Here is a 6,750-nt window from a genome sequence, read left to right as displayed (position 1 = left end):
CCACCTTGGCAGACCTCCTCTGGACCCTCTCCAGTTCCTCCCCTTTTGAAGTATAAGGCCCACTGGCTTGTATAGCATTGTCTTGGTGCCCAGGCCCACCCTCTCAGGGCACTCCTTAGACAACCAGTTCTCTACCTATGCTGCTGCATGAAGTTGTTGCGCGGCTTGTGGGTTGAGATAAAAATAGTTTCATAGGTGAAAGAGAAAAGATAAAACCAAACACAAACCAAAATCAATGGGCAAGTCAAATGCCATCACTTGCCTCCTTCAACAAGCAGAGTGATGCTCAGCCAGTCTCCTAGCAACAGACACCTTGAATAACAAAAAACTCTATCTCCTTCTTCCTCTGCCCCAGATTTTACTGCTGAGCATGATGGCATAAGCTATGGAATATCCATCTGGTCAGTCAGGGTCAGCTGTCCCAGCTGTGTCCTGCCACCAACTTCTTGGCCACCCCCAGCCTACTGCTGGGAGGGAGAGAGGGAGCAAACAGAGAAGGCCTTGACACTGTGCAAGCATTGCTCAGCAATAGCCAAACCCTGGTGCGTTATCAATGCTGCTTTAGGCACAAATGCAAACCATAGCATCACAGGGGCTGCTACGAATGGAGTTAGCTCCATCCCAGCCAGACCCAGTGCACTTGAAGCAGGGGCCCAATAGTGGACACAGTGGTGTGCTGGTGGTCTAAGAAGTGACGAGCAGGTGGGAATAATCATTTCCCTCACTCTTTTGGCGATGCTCCTCTTTCCGCACTCCAGGACACTGCTGGCTGCCTTTGCCATCAGGTCACACTGCTGGATAGTGTTTTGCCTTCTTTTCCCCAGAATCACCAGGGCCTTTTCCACAGAGCTGCTGCCCAGACAGGCATCCCCTGTCCTTGCCACTGAAGGGTGTCTGTCTATCCCAAGTGCAGGGCCTGGCATTTGTCCTTCTATTTCATGAAGTTCCTGACAGGACAGTCCTCCCACCTGTCAGGTTTCCCACAAAAGGCATCCCCACAGCACAGGAATGGTTGTCCCAAGTTAGTATAATTGAAAAATGTGGTGGGAGTTTCCTCCTCGGGGTCATGGATAGAGGTGTTAAACTGCACAGGGCTCAGGAGAGTCCCCTACGCTGCCTCACCAAACCCCAGTATGTCTCCTGGCCTGCAGGTAGAGTGTGACCTCTTCGCCACTGCTCTCAGCCTCACCATCCAAGTGGTGTTTTGCTCATCTCTTTGACTGTCCATGCAGACTCTTATGGCCTAACCTGAGCACAAGAACACTGAGGGAGACCATGCCACAAGTCTTGATGGAGTGGAGGTAAAGGACATCAGCTGTCGTCCCTGCATGCCCAAATGCAGCTGCTTCATCATGAAGACAACCTGGTTGGCAAGGCATGCTTTACCCTTGGGACGTCCATGATGATGCTCTTCTCTTTTAGGTGCCCAGAAATGTCACCCAAGAACACTCATTCAGTGGCTCCCTCCTCACCACACTGGGCTCATACATCCTGGGGTTCTCTGGGTTGCACCATTGTCCACTTTCAGAGATGAGTGCAACACTTCCTTGTCCTACCTCACAAGAGACCTCTATCAATCCCATGACCCTTTAGAAGGGATATTCCAATAGAATGCCGATCTTCCCAGTAACTTCATTGCCAATCTTCTTCCTGTTACACGGTGTATTTAATGTCTCTACTCTTTCCTATACTTTCACCTGTCCTGATACAACGACCATTTCTAAGGTCATCTTTGCAGATGGAGACTCTCTAGGCAAAGGCCCTGTCCCAGTACAAACTGGATCCCTTTAACCCCTTCCAGTACAGACTGGGCCCACTCCCAGTACAAACTGGATCCCTTTAAGCCCTCCCAGTACACTTCCAGTACAAATTGAATGCCCTGGCCCCATCCCAGTACAGACTGGGCCTCCTCCCATTCCTGACTGGATTTCCTGCCCATCCCCCTCCCAGTTCAGACTGGGTCATGTCCTGCTACATAATGTACCTTTTTAACTTCTTCCAGTACAGACTGGGCCCCATCCCAGTACAAGCCCCTAAGTGCCCCCCGGACCCCCAAGTGCCCACACAGAACCCTAAGGGCAACCTTGGTACCCTTAAGTGCCCCCTAAGTTTCCCCTGGACTCCTAAGTACAGCCTTGGGACCCTAAGTGTGTCCAACATCTAGATCCCTCCCTCCCCACCCTCCCTTGTGCTACACCCTATGTGTCCTTTGGTCCCAGCTGCAGTCCCATTTCTTGACCTTCACCTTGCTGTGGGGCATTCCCCCTCCCTCCTCCCTGCAGTGACTTCACCTCTTGGCTGAGACTCCCACTCACCTCACCTCACCTCACCTCACCTCACCTCATCCAGCCTTCTTTGGTGGGAAGCCTCTGCCCAGTTCTTCTCGAGAGCTTGGATAGCCTCAAGGCTTGTCCTCCCCAAATGTTTCCAGATTGCCATTAGACCTTTAGATGTTCTCAAGCTCAACTTTGGATGCTGACTGAGAAGGAGACTGCTCCATTGGAGACATCAGAAGTCCTGAGATAGTTTCAAGATCAAATCTAAGAAGAGAAGAGGAAGAAGAGAGGTTGAAGGTTCTGGACATCATCTGGTCAAAATCAACTTTAGAATGGAGACCATCCCTGGAGATACCCAACACACGAGTGGTATCCCTCAGGGGTCCATATTTGGACTAATACTATTTAAAATCTTCATCAATGACATGGACAGTGGGATCAAGTGCACCCTCAGCATGTCTGCAGACAACACCAAGCTGAGAGGTGCAGTTGACACTCCCAAAGGACAGGATGCCATCCAGAGGGACCTGGAGAAGCTTGAGAAGTGGTCCCATGAGGTTCAAGAGGGCCAAGTGCAAGGTCCTGCACCTGGCTCAGGGAAACCCCTGGTGTCAATAAAGGCTGGGGGATGAAGGGATTGCAAGCAGTCCTGTGGAGAAGGATTTGGGAGTACTGGTGGATGAAAAGTGGAACATGAGCCAGCAATGTGCACTCACAGCCCAGAAAGCCAACCATAACCTGGGCTGCATCAAGAGAAGTATGGCCAGCAGGTCAAGGGAGGTGATCCTGCCCCTATACTCTGCTCTGGTGAGACCTCACCTGGAGCCCTGTGTCCAGCTCTGGGGGCTCTGCAAATGCCCTAACATGCCATGGCTCTCTGCAGTTTTCTTTAATTCCTCCATACTTGTGTGGTTCATGAGAGAGATTTCAGCAGGGCAGTCTAAATGAGAAGATTTCAAACAGAAACAACATTTTCAAAAGATTTAGGCTTTTCCCCAGTTTTCTTTATTTTCCTGCTTAAAGAAGAAGCAACATCGACAATCTCCACTTGATATTGATCCAGAGTCTCTCGTGATGAAGAGTGAACACGTAGGACCAGCAGGACCCTTTCTGTCAGACACTCCAGAGACACTCTTAAATCCTCCCCACCCCAATCTGCCATTCCTCTCACCAGTCACCTGAGACTTTCATCACTCATGGTCAAATGAAAGCTTTGCCCACTCCAGGTGCAGCTGAATGTCTCAGCAACGATTTCCATCTGCTTTCCTTGCAGAAGTGGCTGCACACAGACACAGCATTTCTCTTTGTTAACAGGAAGAAAACCTAAACCAAAATAAAAGAGGAAAAGAGTAGTTCAGTAAAGAACCAAATACATTCCTCATCTGTCTGTTAAGTCCAGGGTGCCACCACTAAATTCCACTTCTACATTTTAGTGAGATTAATGGGAAAGGACAGAGAGAAAGGCAATGGAGAAGTTGGCCGAAGAGAGAGTCAGGCAATGGGAGTGGAAAATGTCCTAATCTTGGCAGGCTGAGCTCAGTTTCTGACCAGAAGCCTCCAGTGCCACTTCAGGTCTGACCGATACACTCACCTGGGACTGGTGGTTACCCTAAAGGTCCATGGGAGACTGGGTCCTACCCACTGAAGCTGCAGGCTGAGTATTGCACCAGGCATCTGTGCTTCTGTAACTTAATCACCCCGATGTTCAACACTGTTCTTAAAGAAAAAAAAAAAAAAAGAAAAAAAGAGAAAAAATCAAATCCAGACCAAACAAGCCCTTCTGCCCCACCACAGGACAGCAGTTTTGACAGATCAGGTAGGAAGATAAGGGCATAAGCAATTTTAAAATCTGTAAAGTGCAACAATACATTGCTTTTGCTTTATTTTTTTTATTTCCTTTGTTTCTGTTTGCTTAAGTTCCAGTTCACCAAGCCCAACCAGCCAATCATTTTATACCCATCAACTTATTCAGCCACGCAGAATGCACTGTCCTCATTTGTGATGCAAGAGGGCATGCTAAGGGACACACTCCTCAACCAACCTGAGGCTAAGCAGCCTTTACTTCCTCAGCTCATCTGTTGGGACTTCTTGAAAGACGCTCAGCACATTTGCTTTCATGCTCGGCACATTTGCTTTTAGTCAGTCTTCAGGGAGTGCCCCTCATCTCCTTGAATTTCAAAGAGGAGGAGTGATGTCCTTGGGGTCAGCCTTGAGGTACAACAGCCTTGAAGACCTTGCTGGGAAAGACTGAGACAGAGAAGATGCAGAGTAGGTCAGACCTCTCTCCATCTCCTCTCACTGAGTTCAGAAGCAGCCCCACATAACCTGTGCTCATTCTTTCACTGTCACTGAAGTAGCAGCAGCTGGTTAGGGTATCCCTGGACTCCCTTGCAAGGCTCATCTCTAGGGAAGCCGTGGGATTCCTAAAGCCATTCCTATTTCTAAATTCCTCCCTCTGAAGTGAGCCTCTGCATCCACCTCCTGTATATGCTTCTGTTACCTATGGAGCTTCCTCAGGTGTTCCCTCTTCACCCAAGCTGGTCTTGTGAGCTAGGTAGTCACCACTGCCCTTGGTGGGCAATTCTGTCATTAAGGACCAGCTGTACTGAGTGGTGCTGCCCTTCATTGCTGCCCATGGGGTCTTCACTAAAAGCCCCCTCCCTCAATAGCCCAAAGCCTTCCCCTCTCAGGTCTGACACCTGCACTCTGCTCCTCTCCTTCCTCAGTCTGCTCAAGAGATGGACCCACCTATTTCATGGTTACTACAGCCCAGGATGACATTGGTTTTGACATCCCTGACCACCTCTTCGTGCTTTGCAAGGACCTGATCCAGGAGAGCATCATCTCTGTTGGTCCACCTGGTGGCTTTCCTCAGAAATTGCTCCAACATCCTCCAGAAAACTATTTATCTGTTTTCAGGGTGCTGTGCTCCCCCTCCAAGGAATGTCAGGGTAATTCAAGTCCCTAGATAGAGCCCCTGGTCACTGATCTGGAGACTTCCTTGAGTTCCTTAAGTAAGAGCTTGTCCACCTCCTCCCGTTGACTTCAGGTGCTTTATCTCCCACCACAATGTGGCCTACGTGGCCTCTCCTTCGATCCTCACTCACAAGGCCTCACCCAAACTGTTCCCTCTTGCAAAAAGGAGCTCCATACAGCCAAGCAGCTCCTTCACACAGAAAGTATTCCTCTTCTGATGCTGCGAGCCTATGTTATTTAAAGAACCTTTCTCCAGTCATTGCAGCATGCAGGCTGTCTCAGAGGTCCCACTGTGCCTCCGCTGTTATTCCATCAATGTCACAACTTGTGACAGACCACAGGGGTCCAGCTCCTCCTGCCTGTTCCTGCTCCAAGCAGAGTGTTTCACATCTGGGTTGCAGCCCTTAAGTTGTAGGTCCAGGGCCAAGCTCAGACTTGTTATGGTGAACAGTGACACCAAGCACCCAAGAGCCCATGTAGGCAAGAGCTTTTCTTCATGGCAGAGACGTGCTGGAGAGGGTGGAAAAGGGCATTGTAAGAGAGACGTGAGGTGCCCCCAAGAGAGAAATCCCTGCTGTGCCCAAGGTGAGAGAGAAAGAGGGCTGGAGAAATGCTGGCAGGAGAGAGCATTGCTGTCTGGGGTGTCTCTGCAGCCCTTGAGAGCCTTTGGTGGAGAGAGGACACTGATCTCATGGAAGGACAAGGTCCTTCGGTGCGGACATCCTGTGATCCAGGCACATTTCAAATTTAATGGATGCTTTGAAGACTCTGCATCATCGGGAGGGTGAGTAAAGGATGGAGGAGAGGAGAACCCAAAGAAGCCGAGAATGGAGGTTCAGAAGTGGAGATCCCAGTGCAATGGGCTGCTTATTCATGCAGTGCCTTGCATCTACTGGACAGAGTTGGGACAGAGCTGGCCTCCCTGCAGGATTGGGAATCAGCCACGTTCACACAAGCACCCAATTAATCTGAGATGCCGCCATGGGTGTCTGTCACGCACCAGCTGTTAGGGGACATGGCTCTCCTGTAGGTCCTGTGCTGTCCCTGCCAGCCCCATGCAGTTTTGGTGGGGAGCCCTGGTGTCTCACACAGCACTACAGCCCTGGATTTGGCCACCAAATGAGCAGCTGCCCTGAAGCAGGTCAGGCTGCGTGGGGATGGGTGAGACAGCGATTGTAAATGCCCCCAGATGTTTCTCAATGTCTCCGTAATGCTCTATTATCATGGACGACATCTGGCCCCTCAAATGTCACCAAGTGTTTGTGTGGGAACTCCTGATCTCCATCTCTATCAGTGACCATGGGACCATAGCAAAGGAGCGCAGGTGCCTATTTTGGACAGACACCATTACTGAAGCAGCAGAGGAACCTCACCACCCACTGTGGGTTTGTGGCAGGCATGGGAGGGGGCTGAGGTCCTTTCCAGCCCCACAACTACAGATGCAGAATGAGATGTCTCCACTGACTCAGCTGTTTCCCTTCCCTCACCAGCCTGGGCA

This window comes from Egretta garzetta, unplaced genomic scaffold, assembly GCF_000687185.1.
Source record: "Egretta garzetta isolate BGI_Z169 unplaced genomic scaffold, ASM68718v1 scaffold860, whole genome shotgun sequence".
Taxonomy (NCBI): Eukaryota; Metazoa; Chordata; class Aves; order Pelecaniformes; family Ardeidae; genus Egretta; species Egretta garzetta.
The sequence above is the reverse complement of the archived record's forward strand: the minus strand, read 5'-3'. Positions refer to the sequence as shown.